This window comes from Anas platyrhynchos, chromosome 3 (genome assembly GCF_047663525.1).
Source record: "Anas platyrhynchos isolate ZD024472 breed Pekin duck chromosome 3, IASCAAS_PekinDuck_T2T, whole genome shotgun sequence".
Lineage (NCBI taxonomy): Eukaryota > Metazoa > Chordata > Aves > Anseriformes > Anatidae > Anas > Anas platyrhynchos.
The window spans coordinates 9,583,325-9,607,932 of NC_092589.1; the positions used below are offsets into that span (position 1 = coordinate 9,583,325).

General features: G+C 41.7%; 1 protein-coding gene, 1 long non-coding RNA gene and 1 other non-coding gene across 10 annotated transcripts in view; all 3 read right to left on the bottom strand.

Annotated features, from left to right (window-relative positions):
- The window catches only part of MACROD2 (mono-ADP ribosylhydrolase 2), an 862,160-nt gene that overhangs the window by 466,735 nt on the left and 370,817 nt on the right, over positions 1 to 24,608 (bottom strand). The gene's annotated exons all lie outside the window — the stretch shown is intronic.
- On the bottom strand, positions 2,879 to 3,068 carry LOC113843386 (U2 spliceosomal RNA). The gene has a single exon (XR_003496669.1). It is a non-coding gene; the product is annotated as a U2 spliceosomal RNA (small nuclear RNA).
- The window catches only part of LOC113843077 (uncharacterized), a 34,412-nt gene continuing 16,484 nt past the window's right edge, over positions 6,681 to 24,608 (bottom strand). Inside the window, exon 2 of the long non-coding RNA XR_003496027.3 lies at positions 6,681 to 10,584. This is a non-coding gene — a long non-coding RNA (uncharacterized lncRNA). The remainder of the gene's footprint in view (positions 10,585 to 24,608) is intronic.

Genomic DNA, 24,608 nt, shown 5'->3' on the forward strand with positions numbered 1-24,608 from the left:
ATTAACATTGTGCTGGAGATGTACAATCCTTATCGCTTTCCTTCATCTCTTCAAAATGTTTTACTAAGGAAACGGTCAATGCTGTAATACAAAGACAAGTGTCCAGCAAATAAACGTCTAAAAATAGGTTTCACAATAGTATCCAGTGATTCAGCATGTCAGGAGCTTACACAGACTTTACAAGTACTGAAGCTTATCATGCTGCAATAAATTCCACTAAATCATTTTTTTAGAACCCTAATTGCTCCTTCTAGAGTGGCCAAATTAAGGCACCAAAGCAATGACTCTCTAAAAGGAACCCAGATACCTTCCCTATGTGGTCTAATTGTTAACTGATTAATGACAGTTTCTTCTGGAGTTGAAAGAGCAGAAGTCTCGCTCTTGCAAGACACAGTTTCTGCAGAAGCAGGGGCTGGTGCACGGGTCTGGTAGGGATGCACATGCATGGACACTGAAGTCAAACCCTACAAGAGCAACAGGCACAGGCAGCCACCTGCAAAGGCTTGGTTGCTTCCTACAACATCTTAAGAGAGCTGCTAGAAGAGCAGAAAATGAAGCGTGCAATTCTATGGAGAACTCTGCCCAAGTCTCCCCACTGCCTATTCTTTCAATTTGTCCATCTAGAGTGTGCCACCACATCCCTCTCTGACAGAGAGCCTGTCCCCATGCAGCACCTCAACACTCTGCATTCCCACCTCCGCATTTTCAGCCGATTTACAAAGAGAAGGCTTGGCTCTCACTAACCTCTCTCCTTTTCCCCCAAAGCCCTGTGAAAAGGATTTCTGCATGCTAAAAGTCAGCACAGAGAACTGCAGGCCTTTCTTTACGGTTCTCCCATGGCTGTCCCTGGAAGGCAGGACGCATTACTGCCCTTTGCTTCACCTAGTCCGCCTGCTTTTTGGGGGCAGGACTCAGAAGGGGAGGGAAGAGGTGGTGAATGAAAGCAAACAGATTACACTTGTTTTTGGCTGAAAACAGGAAAGTCTGCAGTCCTACTTGCTACAGACAAGTGGCCCACAAATCCTCCCTTGCTCTGCCCCAGGAGATGCTCTTCCAAAGAGCCAGCATTTATGTGCTGGCCCAGAGTAATAAAGACACTTCTTGCAGGCTGGCCCGTGTCACAGCTCTACATAGCCTGTTGGGCCTTCAGCTGCCCTTCCCTCACCTGGGTGAACATAACTCTCACTAAATTAATTTTCTCGGAGAGAGAAAAGAGAGAATCAATATTTATTCCAGGATAAAAATGCTTTTCGCTAAAAGAACTCAGCAGTCAAGAAAAATGAGGAGCAATCATTTTGTTCCCATGACAAACAAAAGCTTCCTTGCCAGTAGACACTGTATATTGACAATAACCTGTAAGCATAGTAGCACGCATAGTAATAAGATGGCATTGTGCTGCAGCGGATTTCTATCTTGCAGGCACTATTTTTTTCACTTCAAACAGATTTTTTAAAAATCAAACTATTGTATTTTCCATTAAATAGCAACATTAAAATTGTCACAATTAATAAGCACCTATTTTTTTTCCCCAAATCATCAGCTTTACATAATGTGTCCTAATTTAAATATTGAAGCCATAAACAATGACAAAGAAATCCCCAACCAACTGAAGACATGCAGAACAGAAAATCTGTGGTGCTCTTTTTTGTCTTTTTTTTTTTTTTTTTAAGGAAACAAGTATTTTTATTTTATTTAATTGCAATTAATTTGGCATCCAATCTACCACCAAAAATGTCATACCAGATTAACTTTACTGTATAGCCTTTTTATTAACCATGGCAGGTCAAATAATTAAAAACTGAAGGTGTCTTGGTAATGAGACTTAACGGGGGGACGCTAATTTACGATGACATAGGTACCTCCTTTCTGTATTACCTCACATACTTGGTAAGAAATCCTTGAAGGGTCAAATTCTTATGTCACCTAGAAAGGAGTTTGATCGCTCCCTATCTGAACTGTATCCATTTTGCTTCTCATACAACTTCCAATTTCCACCCTGTCACTTCCACTTGTCATTTAGTGGCTTGATTCCGTTTCAAAAGATGTTATAAGCCATGCTTGTCATCACCTGCTGCATTACATAGACCTCAGCGGTAACTAAGTCACAGGCCAAATAAAAACAGCTTTTGTTAGCCACCCGCTGACTTCTACATGTAGCAACAGTTCCGGACCTGCAGTTCATAAACCAGCATAAAATGGCATAGATTGGTACTTAATCAATTAGAAATGTTCAAGTAAGCAAGTACTCTCCATTGCTTCCTACATATCTCAGAATATGGTTTACATACTTGGAGCAGCAGTGTTTCCCCAACGGCATCGATCTCATCCAGTTCTTTCAAATGGTCCTTAATCAAATACAACATAATCCCATGGGTACCACTGCACCATGATGCAGTACCTTTCTTCTGGTTTGGTTTTGGGGATTAATTCCAATTTTTATTTTCACTCTTATTTATTTATGTATTCAGAAAAATAGCACCAGTAAGAGTGGTCAGTGCAAATCAATGGCAACAGTGCTGCAGTAACTCACTCTTCAATAAGATGAGACTGTGTGTAGGCTCGTTGTATCCTTTAAGTACAAAGGTACTTCACTACTTAGCCCAGTCTTGCAGGTGTAATCTGATGTTACAGTTCTGGACCTTATAAAATGGTAATTAATATGGACTGGGAAGAAAATGAGCAACAGCCTAAAATGCAACCGAAAGAGGTTTGTGTGTTTGTTTTTTTTTTTTTTCAGCTCAGGAAAAGCCCTGAGCTGAAAACAGGTAGAGATTAAGAGAAAACTTTCGAGCAGCATAATCTATGCCTCCTCTGTTCCTGCTCTTCCCTTCACACTCATTTATGGTCATTTGGGGACCTGATATTTTTTTTTTTCTTTCTTTTTCACACCATTCTAGAAACACGGCAATAGCCAGCTTCGTGCATGGAGAGGATGGCGTAAGCTCCTAGTACATTTCCCAGTCCCCAAACTCATTTAATATAAAACCCTCAAGTTGAGGACATAACAGATATTAAATTGATAAAAACATATGCTACACTTGATCTTTGCCAAAAGGTCAAGAAGCAAACACAAGTCAGCAGACTCGATGGTTCCTTGGTCTGACTCAGTGAGCACAGAGACTGAATCATCACAAGATTTTAACACCACAGTAGCAACAATTATGCAGCTTTATCACTCAGATTTATTTCAAGAAGCTGAAGACAGACTACAGACCCCAAATAACTCACTCCAAGATTTCAGTGAGCTCATGATTTTGCACACACTGTAACTGTAGGGCAGTGAACACCATGCTGTGCATTTATTTTTTTTTTTAACTGCTGTGGTTAAAACCTCTAGCACAGCAACTTGGGGAAGCTAACAATGCCATGTCAAGACCCCCCAGATATTCCCATCTTGAGCTGATTATTCCTATATGGCAACTAAAATAAGAAAGACAAACGATAACCTTCCCTTCAGCCTTCTGCTAAGCCCCCACCCCAAGTATTTAAGCAACTTCATGGTTTAGGAATCATTATGGGGTTATTTTAGAGCTTTTTCCCCACGGATTAAACAACAAGTCTTACAAATTTCATACATAAATAGAAGAACTGGGGTTGGGGGAAGAAGGGACAGAAAGTGTATCAATTCTAAAAGTTGAGAGTTTTTAATAAATCACACCCTAACGACAGAACTACATTCTGAGGTGTGTTTTCACAGAAGTTGCTGGATTCATTACAGTATCTCACATGCTTTTTCAAAAAGTGCATCTCAGCCTTGCTGCAGCATGATTTCACTCACTCTGTATCAAACTCTACAATAAATTAAGATGGAAAATGCCCCCCCAGTGAACACTAAGATAACACTGCCAAAGCTGCTGTGTGCTTGCTTTATGAAACTGCATTTCAAAAAGCATCCCTGTGCATGGAGACCAGAAACGTCTTCTGAAGTTGATGAGTAATAACGGAAGATGTTTGAGCAACCCGCAACAAGACAACAATTTCTCAAAAATGATTTCCATTTTCAAGAACACTTTGTAAACAAGCTTGTAAAACTTTGTATTTTTGTAATGAGTTTGCATTCTCAATCGTGAATTATAACCACTAATTGCTTACAAGAACAGAACAGTAGGTCAGAAGTGAAAAACAAGGTACTGTCACAGCAGACATACCTAGCTAATACACTCACGTTGGCATTGCAGCCAAGAAGGTAATTGCTTTACTTTCAATATAGAGTATTTAGCAAATCAGTATCAGCAAATCTACTGGATTTTAATGAGTTAAAATATCATAATAGCATACCTTTGTTCTTTAGGTTAATCACTTTTCCCTAAGGCTCCAAACAACGTTTAAGCTTGTGCTTAATTTGCTATTGAAGCCAACAGAAGTTGCAGTGAATACTGGAAGCTAAACGTGTGCTTAATGAGATTTACTGAATCACAATGCGTAAAAGCAATGTGAGCAGAATCAAAGCCCCAAGGCATTAGCACGTCCACCCCACACTTCCCTAAAACTACAGGGCCTCCAAAACAAGAAGGAAAAATGTATTATTATGACATGTCTACCCTACAGCTGAAATATTCACATAGCAAATCAGCAGCATAGATGCTTGCATTTTCCCTAAAATACCAACAGAAAGCCTTTGTGGCTCTCTATTTGGTATCGTTAGTTAAGCGATGCCCTTTGACATGACATAAGTGTTGATTTGCCTCATGTTTCCCCAAAAAGAAAAAGTATTTAACAATGCAATTAAACTTTCCATCGGTGGGCAAGAGGGAACGGAGGGGCGACTTATCGTGCATACTTCGTTATCTGTGCCTCTGTGAAAGAGAAGGAATGTAATCCAGTATTAGGGCCTTGCTTCATCCATCACTCAGGCAACTGCGTAATCCTCTCAAATCTGCATACGAATGTACGCCTTCCACCAGAAGACACTCTTTCTCAGATTAAATTAAATTACCTGCACACCTTCAAAGCCCCTCTCACTACCAAAGACTACCATTTCTGCCTAGTGCAGTGGAGTTTAGCTTAACAAATCATAACTCAACAATCGTTGAATGCAGCGTATATCATGTAAAACCGCTCTTTACTATTTTGTTTGATATTTAACTGGCTTAAGTGAACATTTAATTGAATTACAACTAATGTTCTCCTTGACCCTTGACAGTATTTTATATATATATATATATATATATATATATATATATATATATATATATATATATATATGAAGGATTTGAGTCCAAGAGAAAATTCTTCAGATTCCTCGCTTAATATAAATGTTCAAACCTGACTTAGCAATATTTTAATTCTTTCTCTTCTGGCTTGCATGGAGGATCTGGTTCTGACATTAACTGTCAGAGAAACTTTTTTTTCTGTCCAGACAAAATAACAGTACATTGGAGATATTTTTAGCAATCTCTCTTAATAACCTACTACCACCAATCCTTTCTCAGAGAGCCTGTGAAAATCAGCATATCTGTTAAAGACAAAACCTTGCAAATTAAAATTCTGAACAAACCAATTGTTACTTCAATTTGGCAGTCATCGGTGTGCAAGGAGTTAACCTTTCCCACTCTTTTGAAAGGTAAAAAAAAAAAAAAGAAAAAAAGAAAAAAGGTAGAACAGCTGTCACTCAGGTGATGGATGCAAGCTGCCAGCCTTTTAAACAGCAGGTACAGCATTTGAGCTCTGAATTAATTAGCATTCAGAAAGCCTAAACACTGCTTGATAACTCCACAAGATAATTTTTGTCCCTTCCTGCAAATTAATACTGCTATTAAGATGAGCAAGGACACAATGCAGATCGTAATTGTACTCATTAAACAAAGTTTCACAAATAACAAATCAGAGGTTCTAGCCAAGAATGCATCAAGTCAATAAAGCATTGCTGCAAAAAACATACAGGAATTCATCCTCACTTTTTCACTGCATTCAGAGAGACACACACAACATGAATTCCCCTGTAAACGCATGGAATGCTTTCTGCAGATGAGCACAGGCTTTTCAGAAGTTCAAGTTTCTAAATGTTTAAATAGTGGCTTTGTCTCAAAAGCATTCAGGCTGCTTCCATACAAGAGCCCCTTTTAACACAACGCACGCAGACTGAAGCTACACGTTAGCAATGCCCCTGTGATTCTCCTTACAGCATCTTAAGAAACCAGGCCTCCCTTCACCAAACGCTGTTTCAGCTCTGCATCGAAGTCTAAACACCCTGGCCTGAAAAGCCATCCTCCCGTACATATCATTGGATTTAAACGATGAGCATATTTTAAAAAGCACAAAAATGATTGATGTCAGAATTTAATGATGTTTAATAAGTGGCCATCTGTCAACAGTCAAGGGCTAAAAAAGAAGCACATTATTATTCCCCCAAAGATTAGAAATATTGATGCTAATTAAAAGGCACATTATCATTATCTCAAAGCGATGTCTAAACACTAATCAGACTTCAAGTCCAGCAAAGGGGGAGGGCGAGCCCTACAGAGAGGAGTGCTCCCCAAATGGGTCATTTGAGTTGATAATCTCTCAGCTGGTGTTGTGAGAGCGCGCAGACTGAACTTGGCAAGTACCAGGTACCTCCTGACTGGGTGGGCAAGCCATTAAACCCTGACCTGGCGCATGAAAAGATTATTATTTTTTTGACTCCTGTCTGGAGGAGAAATCTTTGATGCGCTTTTAAAAGGACTGCACCAGAAGAGAAATATGCTAAGCGTGGCATTTGCCTATTTATTTTTTCCAATTTTCCACACACAGTATTTCAAAACAAAATAACACTCGGCATCGTGGTGCCCAAACATGTGATTAATTGCTCCATACTAAACTGCTAAGTACCGGGTATTTTTAGCTGAGAAATGGATTGATGTCACACGCGTGTGAGGGACTTGCATGGAAAAGCGTGACTGAACCCCCTGGAAAGTAACAAAACCACGGGCACGGTGTCTGTGAAGCACTGGTGACGTTTTTTGAGAATCCCTCTCTGAGGTCCAGGGCTGCTTCAGCTCCTCCTGCCCGTGCTGTGGAGGAAGAAGGTACGTAGAGGTAGGTGGTTCAGGCTGCTGCTAACGTTTGCCTGGAGCTCTGCCTTCGACATTAATAGTCAGTTTATTACCTTTTAAACTGTGGTATTTATTGACATTTTCATAATTCGTCTTGATCAGAATCTCTTTTAAGCAAACAGACCTCCACTAACCTCAAAATCCAAGCTTCATGTTTGAACAGAGGCAGCCAGCAGCACACAGCACGCTTTTTGTCTTACTATGCAAAACGCCGACAGACTCCAGGCATTTATTGCTTGCAGAGAAGCAAAGTTATAGGACACTGGCAAACGTTTCCTTGCCCCTGGGATATGAGAGATGTGTAAGGAAGATATGCCTGATCCCACCTCCCACGTTGTGTAAACCGTATGTACGGTCCCAGATACAGCAATGCTGGCTCTGTGAGCCTTGAACTTCAGCAGAGCAACTTTAGGAGGGTGCTTGAATGGTTTGGTGATGCCAGAGGGAAGGGGCAGCATGCAATACTCTGCTGGTGGAGATGGGCGAAGTACAGATAAACACCAAGTAAAATCTTCATGGGGAACAGCTGGGAAAGACATGGATGGGAGAATCATGTCCAAAGCATGGAAAAGTGGCAAACTGAACGCGTCACAGCTGCTGCAGCCAAGCAGAGCTGCCTGGGCACCCGGGGCCTGGGGCAGGAGTGCCCACACGTAGTTAAGACCAGACATTTTCTCCCACTGTATTTTTAACAGGAAACTTTTTCACCTGTAACTGCCATTATTAAATCATCTCCACAGCGCAAAGCCACCTCTGGTCTTCCTCCTCAGGTCAAGGAACCCATTCATCACCGTCAAGTGAAGCATACTTCTATTTTTACTTGTCATTTTCAAGCCATCACTTCACACAGGTGCGACCTCTGGTCCTGATTTTCCTCCCAACAGTCCCTTGCCATGCTCTCAGCGTCCTCCATTATCTCCTCCCTAAGAAATATTTAAAAACTTAAGAAAGATGTCCCTGGTTTTGATTACCCTATTCCAATCTAACTCCTTGATCTTCAGCATAAACACTTCAATCATTCTGGCATTTTCATTGACTCAAATTAAATGCAGAGCCAGTAATTATTTCACAGTCCCCTTGCCCTTTCATACGCAGGTCTTCTGCCTTACACAATGACAAAATATTACCTCCCAGATCCTTAAACGGCTCGGATACTTCAGATAGGCTGTGGATATGAATCTGACATGAGGGGACTCTTAAGTAAACCTTGTGAGGCTTACCTAGTGCTAATTATTAGCAATTACAGGGCTTTTCTAGCGTCGAGCTCCAATGCTCAAACACGATGCGAGCCATATAACCACACAATTGTTGCACTGATTAACAGGTTCCTCAGGGTGATTACGAGCACTAGGTACAAGATCCCCTGTATTTCGCAGCCTACTAAATGTAAATTCCGTGGAACGGATGCCAAAAGGGAAATTCACAGTACTATGGGAGTAAACTCTAGACAGGAGGTTTAGACAGACAAAGAGAAATTAAAAAATACCATCCGCATCCAGTTTCACTTCTGTTATTTACTTCCATGTTCTCTACATTTGCTTCAAACTATCACCAAATTCTTGATTCTTTGTGCTTCACAGATTTGCCTTCTGACTCTGTGCAACTGTTGTACATTGTATAGTTGTCAGAGCAGAAGTGGAATGCATTAAAAGCCGGGTAATTGTGAGCTGGGGCATATGGCACTAAGGAGAATGTAGGAGGTAGTGGGAAGAAGGGGGTTTTGTTTTGATTTTTTCAAGAGTCCGGATATGACTAAAGCTTTTTCCGGTGGGCAAAGAAAATATCCCTTGTTTCTCTGTTTCTCCACAATTTGAAAAGTTGTTTGCTTTTTTTTTTTTTTTTTTTTGGAAGGGGGGAAGAAGAGAAGGAAGTTGAGCATTAATCCAAATTTACATGAATAATAACAAACCTTCCTTCTAGTTTCCCTTCGTCTCTCCCAAGAACATACGTTCTTACACGGCACACACTACAGCGAGCTTTTTGCAAAAAAGCACAGAAACGGGCTAGCTGCTGTGAAACACGTCAGACTTCATAGCTCGCATGCATTGAAATGACCAGCACAGTTCGCTCTTCTCAAAGGTATTGCTTCAAGCTGATTGCTGACTCAAGACAAGAACACAGCTCTGGTCTCAGTGAGTTTCGGAGTATTTTCTCTGCAGCTGCAGGGTATAGAGGGTTTTCTGTTTGTTTTGCTTTTTTTCTCCTTTTTCATATGAAACCTCAGATTCTGAAGTACAGTTTGGCAGCACCGGGCTGAATTCGCTGCCAGCTTCCTAGGGCACAGAATCTCCGATAACACAAAGCCCCGACTATCTTCTTGCCCGATAAATAATCAGAATTTTGCACCACAATCTTCCTTCAAATATGACTTTTTGTTTTCCTCTCTGGGTTGCAGCTAATCTTTTCTGCCAGCGAGGGTTCATCCGCAACAAGGCTGCCTGTGAGACGGTCGGTTCCAGCGCATCCCTTCGCAGCCCCCCCGCGCACAGTGCGGCTCACAGAGCGTGCGGGCTGCGAAAAGGAGCGCGGAGACAGAGCCTCTCTTCTCTAATGGGCTCAGAAAGGCTGCGCTTTCACAGGGCATCCTGCTCGTCAAACGAGCGGATGGGAGAGACGGGAGGCGTGCTGCCGGGGAAGTCCAGGCTTACGTATTGCATTTTGGGTGCAGAAGCAGCACGCAGCGTTCCCGGTATTTGTATGCTTGAACACCCCTTCTGTCGGGTTGAGTTATCGGTCACGTGTTTATCGCTGTCACGCTGGAAAGCTGACCCAGGCGATGTTTGCTTCGGACTCAGCAATTTTAAACAGCTTTTCCCTCAGCTTTAAAGGCTCGCACTGCATAACTCGCTCTCCGTTTTTCATTTTCTTCTCCGTCCCTGCCTCAATATTACACTTGTTCGCTTTGCCCGACACAGCGGAAAAAAGCCCACGAGGCAGTAAAAAGTGGGCAAGCATTCGCCAGGTGTGAAGTGTCAGAGGCTTCCCTTGGTTTTGCCAAAGAAATAAAGGGAATAAATAATCTCAGTGACAGCTATTCTCTGCCACTTGTTTTCAGAAGAAGGCAAGAGCTCCCTGCCTCCCCAAGCGCAGTTCTGGAGGAGGGAGGGGAACAGACCCCAGAGCACTCCCCTGCTCCCTGAAGCACCCGCCCTGAGCTGCCTTGCATGCTGCCACTACATTGTGACCCTTTCCTTCTGTTTTCCAAGGGAAGAGGCTTCATTTCCATCTCATCCACAAGAACGTGCATTTGGATTTGCTATGGGGCCACTTGACACCTAGGGGCGCCGTTTCCTCCAGCGATCTGGGATTTAAACAGGTTCCCACACTGCCCTCTGGGCTGCTCCAAAATCTTCCGTGAAGCCATGAGCTTCATTCACTTCAGGCCAGGACGGCAAGCGCTGTGCAGGCTGCTCTCGGTGGGAGCCCAGCTGCGGGTAACAGGCAGAGTGCAAGGGCCGCCTAGTCAGAAGTTGCAGGGATCCAGGCTCATCCTCTCAGACGTTCAAGAAAAACGGCGTGCGTGTGTCTGTGTATGTACGCAGGGTCTGTCCTGTGGGGAAGTGAGACCGTGAAACTGAGGGCACTTGGAGGACGAGTTCCTTACCTAGCCTGTGCTTGGGTGGGTGCGGGTGCAGCAGGACACAACCACACACGGCAGCAATGTCTTAGCTCACACACTGCAGCACTTCAAATCCCCACAGCTGTAGCATCCTGTATCATCTCAACAAATAAAAGTAGTTTGAAAATATTTAATTTTTATAACTTTTTAAGTAACTGTTATTTACGTTCTGTTCTCTGTAGCTATTTAATACTGCCATCAGTTGGGACACCTGACGTATACCCTAACGTTCACCTAGGCCTTCCTGCTGTAATGCTGGTATTGCACGACCTCCGTGGGACATCTACACTTAGGTAAATAGCGTCATGGGCAATTAAAAAAATAAAACATAAAAATCATACCCACAATTTCATATACACAAAAATCCTAAATGAACAGGTGGCATTCATTAACAATGTGAATTAATGGGCACAGATTTCTCATGATGGACTCTACAAACCCTCAAATAACTGCAAGACAAATACTTTGCTTTTGTGAAATAAGAAATGAGAAACAAGAAATGAGAAAATTTTATTTCCCTTTTATGATGAAACATTAGAGCCCCATTTTGTATGAATATATCAATGCTTGTACAATAGGAAAGTATGTATTTATTTTGTGCTCCCTTTCATATGTTCATAGCAATATACATTTAGATTTATTGTATAATTGCTAACTCAATTTAAGATCTATTCATCTGGGGAAAGCATGCTGAGGAACACCCAGATTCCTGAATGGATGTTTCTTGTTTGGGTCAAAGGAATTAGGCCACAGGCACTGTACACACCTTGTAATTTGGTGAGATCCTGAGGACTTAAAAAAAGGAAAGAAACAAAGGGGGAAAAAAAAGGCACCTGAACAAATTTTTCCCAGAATGGCTGGTCAATCAGCCCACTGTCAGCTAAACAACTTGGGGGAAAAAAAAATAAAAAGAAAGAAAGTTCACTGGCATTGTTTACTAGCTGTTGAAAAAGAACACAAAATGAGCAACACAGCACTACTTCTGCTCTTGCCCATGTAGAGAAGCCAGTACATGCTATTATTTCAGCGACACGTTTACCTCTCCAAACTATAACCTTGGTTCACCAAATGAATCAGGTCTATGTGCTTAGATCCCAGTAAATTCAGCTGAATTTAGACACGTGTTCAACCTCTGTTTTTTGTGTGTTTTTTTTTTTTTTTTTAGAGTCGAATATGAAAGTAAAACCACCTCAAAGACACCTCACAAATGAACCTGATCTCCTGGAGAAAGAGAATAGCACAATAAACAGAAAAATTGCTCAAATTCCACATAACGGTCAAAGACTTCAGCTTTTCAAGGCCTCTGGTGATCTAAACAAGTCCTCCAGGACTACGTGGTATGTAAATAAGTTAACATTTTGTCTAAACGTCAATCAACAAGATCTTTCAATTCAAACCCAGGGCAGTTGCATCGGCAGCTGGTAAATCAGCAACACTCCTGACTTGTGCTGGGGTCAAGGACCAGGCAGAAACACCCTTCAACTTCCAAAATATCTCCTGAAAAGCATACACTTGACTTTTTTTTTTTTTTTTTTAATTTTATTCAAATAAAAGAGTGGTACATTACAATGATTGGGCATAACCCCCCTAATCCTTTCCTCCATCCCTTTCTACTTCAAAACATCAGAGGTTAAAATCCCAAACCATCGACTCTGGACAGGAATCGATGTAATTTTCTTGCATTTCTCTGTATGGCCAGTCATCGTTGTCATACTTTACTTTACATCTTGTTTTACTGGGCAGCAACACTGCGCAAACTCCGCAAGAAAAACACAGAAGGAAAAAAAGCGGCATAAAACCTCGATCACCAGATCACCCTGAGCCCACAAAGGATTCTGTTGGATCACCCTCTTCCAGCCGTGAAGTTTGCAGAAGGGTTGCATCTTGCCACTCTGGCAGTGCAGTGAGCCTCAAAGCCAGCCAGATAAAACCACACAATTTCTTCAGCTCAGCACCACTTGTCAGAGTTAATCTGTGTGCCCTTCTCTGAAAAAGGCTATAGTGAAAATTTCACTATAGATATACTGGCCGAAACATGCTGTGATGGCACACTTTGGAGGGAGGTGGGAAAGGGCGTTGGGGCAAAACCAGTAAGAAATAAAAACCTCTCACAAAACCAAATCAATATCCTGTCTCTTTTCTTTAATTGTGGATCAAAATCCTATGTAGCTTTCTTTAATGAGGTTCATTTCTTTCAGTATGAAGCAAACATTCCTGAAACAGCTTGAATTTGCTACGAGGAACAGCAAAGAACATCCACGAAAGCATTCTCTCTTTTTGCCCTGTAAAAATATAGGATCAAATTGCAGGTGACAAACAGCGAAAAATAACAATCTAGCCTACTTCACTGCAAGTGAACAAGTTATGCACATAATCCCCTTCCTAGCACACTGTACATGCATTTTAAACTGTGTCACACATGACAGTTCTTCTAATACCTTTAATTAAAACACTACCAGAAGTTATAATGAAAAAGGATTACTTTTTGAAATACCCTAAAGCCTCGAGCTCTTGTTATTTTACATTCTGGTAAAAAGGAAATGAACAATGAAGCCACATTTTGGGTTTAAGATAATCGTAAGATTTTAAGTTGAAGGGCAGGAAAGGGGCTTCATTTTTAAATTTGCTTTTAACAGATACAAGTCTTATGTTCTGTTAACATTACAAGGAGTCTCATTTAAAATTGCACCCATTTAAACTCTCCCAACATTTGTTCACAAGCTGCATCTTCCCTCTGCCCCGATATAAATGACAAATACAGGCTCCTGCTGACTGAAAGGAAGCCAGTTAATAATTGGCTTTATTGTCATTACTGGTTGTCTCGTAACACCCTCTGGATTTTGCTCTGAATGCAAAGTTCTTTGTGTCAGCCCAGTTTTCACAGTGCTTAGCACACTGCCACGTGACCCCTTAAAAAAAAAAGAAGGAAAAGAAAAAGGAGGAGGAAAAAAAAAGGTATTTGCTGTTTGCAAACACTCCCACTCCCCTCTGACAAAGCCATTCTATCTCCTCCATTTTACAGCTGGGACATGGGGACACAGCGAGACAAAGGCCAACAGCCTCCAGGATCCTTGCACACATGCGAAAAGCCAGCAGGTCCTCCCGCTGCGGGTGTTCAGCACTTGGATGGGGCTCAGAACATCGCTCCCCAGATTCCGGGGCAGCTGTAAGAACTGTGAGTTACCCAGGCCTCTGTCCATGTTAAAACCAGGAACTGCAGCGAGGGCAGGGCTGTCCGCGTGGGGTGACCTCTGGGGGCAATGGCAATGGTGCTGTGCAACGAGACAAGGAACGGGCTCATCTCTTCTCCTGCAGAGGACTCCCACCTCACCCACGCTGCAATTCCAGCAACAAAACTAGCAGATAGCTCCTGCCCAAGCCCAGTCCCTAGAGCTGTATCGCCTCCTGCAACCAAAATCTTTTGGGCTCTACAGTCACGTCATAGAAAACTGAATGATGATGTTCATATACAAAGAAAAAGACTTGAGTGCAAATGGTTTTAACTCTCTGTCCTTTTAATGCATAGCTTCTGCGTGCCATTTCTGGGTTTGTGAGGTTGGGAAAGGAGTTTGAATTTTTTTTGTTGTTGTTTGTTTGTTTAAATATAAACTAGTTGCCTGGATTATTATTTTTAATGTAACCTGGAAAGCCAAACTGAAATCCCATCATGGAGCAGCATGTTGGTGCCGATAAGCATATCAACCATTCCAGAAGATCCATTTATCAAAAATCTGGTACCTAAGCTGCTGAAGAGAACGACAGAGGTAGCAGATTATCTTCTATGACAACGGGATGATACCATGTATCTTCTGCTACTGTATTTCATAAAGTATTTGCTAACAGCAGAGAAAAATCCCAAGTTCAATTCCAGTCTCTTGATGAGGGTGCTGCACTTATTACAGATCCTTTTGATCCGGCTCCATTTCTCTTGCAGCACACAGCTCTCAACTTTTAACACCTCTGCTGAGCATGAGACAATAGTGGTTTCCAGTGCCTTGTAACTTTGAAGAACTTAAGTAGGTGGTTTACAAGAAAAATCAAAAAGCATAACCCCTTCGGAATTCTCAAATCCTTGCTCAAAGCACTGGAGCTCTGCCTTTTTTTTTTTCCCCCCCTTAGGAGCTCTACTTCCTAATAAAACAAAATTTTGGGAGGGTTTTTGGAGGAGAGACAAAACAGCATTCTTCTTTATTCTTAGTCTCATAAATGGTTCAGCTGTTTTTAAATGAACTTTTTAGGGGGAAAAAAGCCATGCCAATGCACACAATGGATATAGAAATGCTACCTGCTCCACCCTCAATCATTTATATTACTGAAGTTCTTGGAGACCCAAATTAACACACTGTTCCCCATCAGGAACTGGGAAACATCAAAGTCCTTGTTGTGAAAGAATTTATGAATGTTAGCCTTAAAATCATATTCCAATAATACTGCCGTACAACTCCGATGAGAGCTTGAGTATGACTGTGCTGTCCAGAGAACTATGGCCCACTTACAGAAACAAAACCTGATTTAATAAATTGCGATAAATTTGGGATCTAACCATAATATGATGTAAGAATATAAATTGATTGTCACTGCCAACATGTTTTGCCCGACTGCTCTGCCAGGTCACATCGACCTGGGAAAGGAAGCACACACACGCGTACAAGTCTGACTGCTGTATTTGCACCTCTTCAAGAAAAAAATACCTATGCAGGATTGATGGCTACGGACAGTATTTCTAATGGCCTTTTTAATTGGCACTATGATGATTAATTGGTGCCTTCACAGAACTCCAGGAGCTCTCATTACCAAACAGCATGATGTCCCGGCACACTGTGTGGGTGACCGTTATTACTAAATAGTCGCCAGATCACGAGTTGCAGATAAGATAAATTTCGTACAAGTCTACGAACCCCAGAAACTGAAGCCCACTACTGAGCCAACGAGAAAATTCTGTTCCGTCCTTAATCTATTATTCCAGCAGTGCCCATATGCTCAAAGAGAACAGAAAAGGCCTTGTGAAAGATATTAAAAATAGGCTAGGTATGCAAGAAGGACTAAATGCTCCATGCGGTATTTCCTGCCATTGCCAGAAGCTTTCATTTGCTCACGGCTGTAGGCAGGATACCGCAGTTATCCCCACTGACAGGAGCAGGAGCGAACCAGGCCAAGCCTGATTACCTCATGTCAACCATTGCTGGGGAAAGAACAGGCACCTGCAGTAACTGGGGGGAAATATCCTTCCTGCACCCAGCCACTGCTGCTGTTGGCTGAGGCACACACCTCAATGTGCTGCTTCTGTGGGGAAACCTGTCCCAGTGCCTGACAGCTCTTTCTGAGAGGAAATGTCTCCTCATTTCCAATCTGAACCTCTGCTGGCGCATCTTGAGGCCTTTCCCTCTAGTCCTATCACTAGCTGCCTGTGAGAAGAGCCTAACTCCCAGCTCCCCACACCTCCCTTATTAAATTAGGTATAAGGGTTAGATAGAATTAGATATAAGGAAGACATTCTTCACTCAGAGGGTGGTGAGGCACCAGCACAGGCTGCCCAGAGCAGCTGTGGATGCTCCATCCCCTAGGTGTTCAGAGCCAGGCTGCATGGGGCTTTGGGCAGCCTGGCGTTGAAGAACGTGTCCCTGCCCGTGGCAGGGGGGTGCAATTAGGTGGCTTTAAAGCCCCTTCCACCCCCAAACCATTCCATGATCCTTTCACACAGGTGAAATTATTCTGGGGGCGAGGAGCAGTGTGGCTGGCCCCACCACCACCTCTCCCCTTAACTGCTACAAGCCCACTGGGAAGCGGCGTGTGGGGGCCGAGCAGGAAACAACACGAAGGACAAGAGAGGCTGAACAGCGGGGGCAGCTCACCCTCGCCCTGCCCCCAGGACTACCACAGCCCCGCGCCCTGTCAGGGCTGAGGGAGGAGGGCGGGCAGCGCCCCTCAGCGCGGCCGATCCCGGCTGAGGAGAGGGGGGGTCCCCGCGGTGTGCCGGGGCCGCAGGGCGCCTCCTGCAGCCGCTGTTGCTGCCCGGTAGTGCAGGGGGTGGCCGACAGCCTGCTAATCGGCTGCAAAATGGGTGGAAAAGGGCCTGGCTCCGAGCGTTTTGGTGGTGGTGCCACCACAGGAACGCCTCAGGCTGCCATTTTGTGAAGGTCCGAGCGACTTCTGGTGCCTATGTGCTGGCTTGGGCTTTTTCACATCTACGTAACACGGGGCGAATGGCCTTGGGTGCGTTCGCAAATTTAATGGAGACCACAAAAAGTCCATGAGTGTACCCACTATGCCCTGAGGAAACATTTAGCCATTTTACAACGCGCTGTAAATAATCTCGGATAACATTAACACCATCTTAAATGCTATGAATGATGTAGGATTTTGTCACGCATTGACAAAGAACTCAGATTCTCATTAGAATTACACAAAATCTTCTTATACAAATCTCCTGTCAGCCTCAATCCATTTAAAATAATAAAGGTACGTTCAAAATTAGGGACCAAAATGAAATTTTGTTTAGACTTTACAGCTTCAAGGTACTATGCTGTTACCTTGATAGCAGCTATGCGCTCCTCACTTTGCCTTGACAAGATGGCCTAACAGGACCTGGGGCTCCATTTACATCACATTGCCAAATGTTGGCCGCACCGTAACACAGATTCACCCCCAAATTAACCACAGGGGTGCTTATCACCAGCCAGCTGCCATGCCAGAGCATCGTCCTGATGGGGTGTTCTGGACTCATACCTCTGCTCTGCGAAAAGCTCTCCACAGAAGGGAGCAGTAATAACAACTGCTTGCAGACCAGCACAGGAGAGAAGCCGGGATGCAATTCCTCTTCTTGAGCGTCACTTGCCCAACTAACTGTTTTTTTTTCCCCATTATCTTCCTTCATTTTTCCCACTCCAGAAAAATTGAGACCGCCAAATATATTGTCCACCAAACAATATATTGCAGTAATGTAATGTACTTTTCCATCTCATTTTGTGACTATATAAAGACAATATCAAGAAAAAACAAACCAACCGGTCAGGTTGCTGTCAGGAAATCATCCTTTTTTTTTACATGCCAGTATTACTAGAGTAACCTGACTTTGTGTATTTGAGGGTTTTATGAACCAGTTTTAAATACAGAATCACAGAATCATCTAGGTTGGAAGAGACCTCAAGATCATCGAGTCCAACCTCTGACCTAACGCTAACAGTCCCCACTAAACCATATCCCTAAGCTCTACATCTAAACGTCTTTTAAAGACCTCCAGGGATGGTGACTCCACCACCTCCCTGGGCAGCCTGTTTCAGTGCCTAACAACCCTTTCGGTAAAGAAATTCTTCCTAACATCCATACACTTGGATCATTAAGAATTAGTTTAAATTAAACTCATCTGGCACAGAAACTAGTGTACAACAATCTTACTTTAAATACACAGGAATTGCTAAAAGTTGCATCATACACCATCACTAACGTGCATTACCTTCCAGCACCAAAGTAAGTTTAAGTTTCACTAAAGAGATGAAGATACTGTTCAGAAACAGATGTTCAAGCGTCATGAAAAGCAATTGTCTTACTGAACAAATGAACTTCTTTACAGCATTAAAAATACAGACAGGTTAAATAACAGATGCACTGTTCAATGGTTTTAGATGGTGGAAGTAACCATGTCTACAAATCATGAAATACTGCCATCTTTCTGGAAATGGATATTAATCTCAGAACACGTGCCCCTACACTCAGGACACACTGCAAGCTTGCCCACAAGAAATTCATACATTGGAAAAAGAAAAAGAAAGAACTGACATACATGACACGTTCATAAGAATAATTGAGCTGGTAAAGCACAAATCCCAGCCTTTTCCTGGGAGTATTGCGTTATACAGAAAAAGAGAGATGGGAAAAAAAAATGTCTCCATTTAGCAGTGATCTATATTTGCTAGATGTTTTCTAATTTTGAAAATGATTCTATTTAACCATTCAAGAAAAAAAAAGATAATAGCACACTAACTTGTTAAACGAACCTTTGCTTCAAGTTTGATTTAATAAGGAGTTTGTAAAAATACTGCAATACAAATGAACTCAATATGTTCTCTTCCCTGGCCTCCAGTAGACAGAAAATTATATTTTCAAAATCCATTGACTTGAGTCAAATTGTCTTGCCTCTAGAATTTTTATGGTTTCAGACATTCCTGACATATGATTTTTTGCTACCCTCTTGTTAACTCTCTGGAATCATTAGCAGCATTTCAGTATACAGGCGGAGAACACTAAATTAAAGCGTAGATTTCAGTTTTTAAGCCCCAGGGCAGAAGAGGTTGAGCACATCACAGATAAAATGTATTTTACTTCCAACTCAGATTGCCTGTGCTCTCATTACATTACCTCAGCACCCCTTCAGCTTCTGTGTGAAGCAAAGGTATATTAAGCTCTGAAGGGAGCTCATTCTTCTGTCCTATAAGCTAAAGAAAGACATTTCTGGAGTGATGAGAACTGCTTGAGCTGGATGGAGAAGATACTTGAAAATGCCTCGTGGGGTTCCCGCTGTACAAGCCTAAGCATAATAGCAGTGAATTGGGGGTGTGGCGTGCCAGAAATTTATAACTGCTGGTGGACAAAGCTTTGTTATTGCCTTCAGAAACACTGAGATGAAAGGGGAAAACAACTCTACACCGAGGGAGGGGAGAAAAAAAGTGAACGCACACAATGTTTTTTTATATATTAACCAGACGGGCTTCTGTTGCTGTGGGACTTTTTTCATTCATGGAGCTAAGAAGATAATTTTGCGGTGTGTCAGCAGAGCAACGAAAAGACTTAACTGCAGTGAGGAGGCTGGTCGGTTCCTGCACACCTTGACAAATGGCTAATTGCAGCTGTGGGCTGTTTTGAAATTCTGAGCATTCATATGTCAGCTAAAGAAATCTGGTAGAAAGGGAGAAAGGAAGAGCACCAGCACAGAGGCAGGGAGAAAGGGAGCGTTCATTATATGCAGCCACAGAGTAACTACGAAAGGACATTAAAGAAGAGCACGAATGTGTGATGGGTGCCAGTCATGAGGGGGGTCTAGGGAAATTTTGCATAGAAACCCAACATACTATTGAAAAATTAAAGCAAACATTCATGTTTTTCCATAGTTATTGAAACTACAAGGGTTCCATTCCTAGAAAAGCAGATTTAAGGAGGGGAAAAAAAAAGGAAAAGGAAAAAAAAAAAAGAAAAATAAAAAAATTGGGAAAAAAAGGAAATCAGAAAAAAAAAAAAAAGAAAAATAAGAAAAGAAAAATAAGGAAAAAGAAAAGATAATGAAAAAAAAAAAAAAAAAAAAGGAAACGATTAAAAGCAACAACAACAAAAATACTGCCAACAAAAAAATCAACCTCCTTCTCACCCCGGCTCTCTTTTGCTTTCCCAAGCACAGAAACTGTAAAATGAAAGAAGAAAGAATCAATTCAATTACCTGAAGTCAGGGGACAGTGGATGAAGCTTTGAACATGCTGCAAATCTGGGATAAGATGACTGCATGAAAGCAGAAGAGAGCTGCACCAGCAGATTAAAAAACATAACTAAGTGTAAAAAAAAGTGTCTGTTACATAGGTTGGAAGCAGGAGCTCAGGTCTTTAACATTATTAATAATTTAAAATATTGGTAAAATGCCCTATCTGAAAATAAATAGAATAGAATATGGTACTTTAGAAGGAATACGATAGAAAGACTGGAGTACTTCTGTCACATGAAAGCTCTCAGTAGCATTTCTTCCAGACCCAGGGAAACAAACACTCACAGAAACCTCAGTGCTACCTTACTCTTGAAGGATCTAAGCTGCTGTCACCAAAGGGGAACTCGATCTGCCTTTCTGTGGAGCTGGCCCTCAAGGAACACCTTCACCAATGTCTTTCCAGCCCGCACATAATTACTCCTCATTCCGAAACAGTTGAAGATGCACTGCATAATTTCTGTTGGGACTGACACGCTGTAAAAGGTGGTTGTGAAAGAAGGGTGCCCAAAATATTTCACATTCGTTTCCAAACACTCAATACACCCTGCTTTTCAAAATACAGGCTTTTCATGAAGCGTTTTACAGTCTAACTCCTCTGAAGAAATAAATTCAATTAAAGAGGAAAAAAGGTACAATTTTCTATAACTGGAAAAGGCAAATCAATACGTCATAAAATATCGTATGCTCTAAGATAATTAATTTTCCACAATATGTTCAACTCTCTGAACAGTGAAAACAGTGTAAGACCAAATTAATGACTAAATATTCTACATACCAAGAGCAAGAAAACATTCTTTCAATCTAGTTAAATAGATTAAATGGAAATGGTTTTCTATGGCTGTCAAACTGCAGCCAGTCGGAACACCTTGGATTCTAAACCCTATGGATAGTACCATAATTGTCTTTTCTTAAGGGTTTGTTAGAGGTTTCACATTGTATCAGAAACCTTTGTGAAGAGAAAGGCAACCTTTAAAGGTCCCATTCATTTGGACTATCCTCATTTCCATTATTCCCAAAGCTCATGTAGATTTTAGCCGTCTCACTCTTTGCAAGGTCATATTCCGTCATTTTACTCTATTACATCCCGAGCTTCAAGATCAGCAAACACAGCCTTAAATGCACTTCACCCTCACACTAAAAAAAAAAAAGAAAAAAAAAACTTTAGAAAAGGCGATTTTGACATTGGATGCCTGCAGTTTGACTCCCTACTGCTTTGCAGTGAAATCAAGAATAATACTTCACTTTATAATGCTCACCTCGAGATTGTGTCAGTAATGAAACACTCCAAGCAGGGATCAGTTAGAACAGCAAATGGCTTTAACATTTCCAGTGAGCAGAAGAATTGAACCATACCACACTCCACGTTTTCAGAACAAAGAGCAGACCAAAAAGACACAGATTTAAATATATTTCTTCATGGTGGAATGTCTTGGAAGAGTGAACACATAAAGCAAAAGTAGCTGCTATGCTGTATAAGGCAGTAGGGTTTTGTTAACTGCAGCTCGAAGTCGACACTAAGTACAAGATAATTTCACCAGAATATTTTTTATAAGTGTTTCTTTAAGATGAGTTGTAAATTTATTCCCCAGTTCCCAGCATCATACGCACACGTACGCAGGAAGTTCAAAAATACACAGAGCAAAGGAACAAGCAGAAAAAAACAAAATCTAGTCATAAGTGCAATTTTACCCTGAAGAGCGACAAGTTAAAGATAGCTCCTCCTATCTTTAGATCTCCTCCACGTGCTTTCAGTATTTAGCCTGAAGCTACAGAGGGAGATGATAGTTAGCTAGATAGAAAGCGTGAAGCCTGACTCTCAAACTCTTGGCAAAACAGCCTGAACATGCAAGCAAATATTTTTATTTGTACGCGCGACATCTAACCCGAGTCGTTGAGACAAAAGAAATGCAAAAATTTCACATCTCCAATTACATTCCCTACACACACTTCTCAGAGCACGAGTGTGTCTCTAGAAGAAAAGGGCTTAGAAGTGTGCTTTTCAGGTGCAATGAACTGTTACTAAGCTGAAATGGGGCTGCGAGGATCATAGTCCGTGCGAGAGAAGCGGTCGTGCAGTGGAATCAGGCCTAAGAAGATCATAAAAACCTGCCAGTGACGCCACTAATGAAGTCACTCCTTCAGCTCAAGGGCTTTGGTACTGTCAGCCATATACTCAGTCCTTGCTGAATATATATCTGTATCTGTTTAGACTTTCCGGCTTCCATGTACATTTTAAGCTTACTTAAGGAGAAAACTGTACTATTATGTATATATAACAGCAGCACTGAAAAAAGAAACCCAACAACCCATTTTCTAAGAAACTGAGAGTTCAGAATAATTCAGAGCAATCACCAGAAACTGAAAAATACATACCTCGATTTTGGTATTTGCAAACTTGAGCTATTATAAGCACCACTATATTGTCAGCTGCTCAGACTTGAAGGTATTTGTAAAAGGCACGGAAATATTTTAAATTACAGCATAATGATGTAATACAGATATACACAAGAGAGAAAATATATCTCTATACACAAGAGAGAAAATATATCTATGTTTTGTAGTTACAGTAGATATTCCACCATATTTTAATATTAAGATAAGACTGGACATAAACTAGCAGGAGGGAAAGTCCTCCATTAAAGAACATAATATTGGAAAATCTAATAAAAAACCTTCACAAGTCCACAAGGATTTTAGTTCAGGCCTTTCTTATTATACTATTAAATAATTTAATGTCCACTCTGCGTATGAAGCAATGTTATTTATTGCATACCTTCTTCCAGAAGAGCACTTGAATATTTGCAGAGAAATACAAATACACCATAAATTTCCCTGTAACTAACATTAAAAATGAAAACAACTGCTTTGTATTAAGGAATTACACACTGCCAAACAATACATTTGGAAGAAAAACATCAAAATTGCCTGAACTGGTGCACCTGGACTGGTACACCTCCACTGCATTTAGTCCCAGGGTTAGTTAGGTTACTTAGAAGTGAAAAGCTACGTTATTTTCTACTGATCTCATATTACTTTTCCTGTCAACATACACCGATAGAATTTTCCGTGTCATGCGTAAATGGCATTTCAAGCTCCCACCCCTCTGGTTTGGGGCAGGTTACTGAAAATCTGATATTTAGCTATTTTTTTCTGCCCTCTTAAAAAAAATAATAATAAAATTAAATTCAACTTCAACATTAAATTTATCAACTCACATGCCAGGGCACTGCTGAATCATGCTAGCTGTATTTCCAAGTTAAAACTCATATTTCTACAACTCAGATGTGGCGTAATCAAATGAGTAGAAATAACAGAAGTAGAAACAGAGAAAAAGTTCAGAATAGTACAAAAGCAGGATTACGATTCACACGAAAAGTAACAAGGAAGTCTTCTATGACAGATCTTTGTGTTGCAGTATCAAAATTGTCACTTACCACCTCGCAGGGGTGAGGAGCACCTTCACACAGGATCTGTCCCTAGTAAAATCATTTGTACTAGTGCGGGACACCGGAAAGTAGGACGGGCAGAACACCAGCGACAGAGAGCATGGGATGCCAGCGAGCGGGGACTCAGGTGGAAGATGTCAGTCTGTCCAAAACCATGGGAGGAGATTGTCTGGGTGTACTCCCATTACACCAGAAGGGTTGGAAAAGACAAACCCTCCGTGCGAGGAATTTTTGGGGCTGAGCAGGGGCCTCACCTGATCCCAAGTGAAGCCCTTTGAGTTGACTCAACTTGGAAGCGCACCGCAGCTGGCAAGGGGACAGCTCAGGCAGCAGGAGCCCGAACTGAGGCTCTCCAGCACACAAATGAAAACCAGGGTCTGCACCAAATGGTTTTGAAGAAAGTAGATGAAGAAAAGCCATAGCCCTTATCCAACCTCTGCGGTCCGAGACCAATAAATAGTATAATGATACAAGGGGACCCATGAATGCTGCGTTATTGTTGGGGCATGTACGACTATCGCTTCCTACAGGGCTTTGCCTGGTCGCACAGCTTATCCTGCTTAGCTAAAGGGATTATTTTACCACTCAAAACAGTACCCATTCGCAGAGTTAACTCCTGATTTTTTAAGAGGGTCAGGCACTTGGCTATGAGAGGTTATCTCTGGGGAGGGCAGTTACAAGTGGGGTTCTCTGAACCAGCCTGCTGAGACTGCTACCTGGCATAGCACAGAGCCACTGTGAAAGCATGCTGAGGATCGTACCGACTGGAGGATGGAAAAAACACTGATAAGGACCGGGCATCCGTGACGTTGCTTGTAAAACTAGCAAAATGAAGATTTGGGGACAGTTTTTGCTCTGTTTGCTACCTTTTTTTTTGATTTCCACAAACTCAAAATGACAAAGTTTCTGAAGAACATTCAGAATGCACTAATTCATGGAAAGGAATCTCTTCAAGAAAAGGAAAAAGAAAAAAAGAAAAAGCTATGAAACGTAACCTGAAGATTTGATTGGGCTGTAATTATCCTCTTGAAACTCAATTTTGC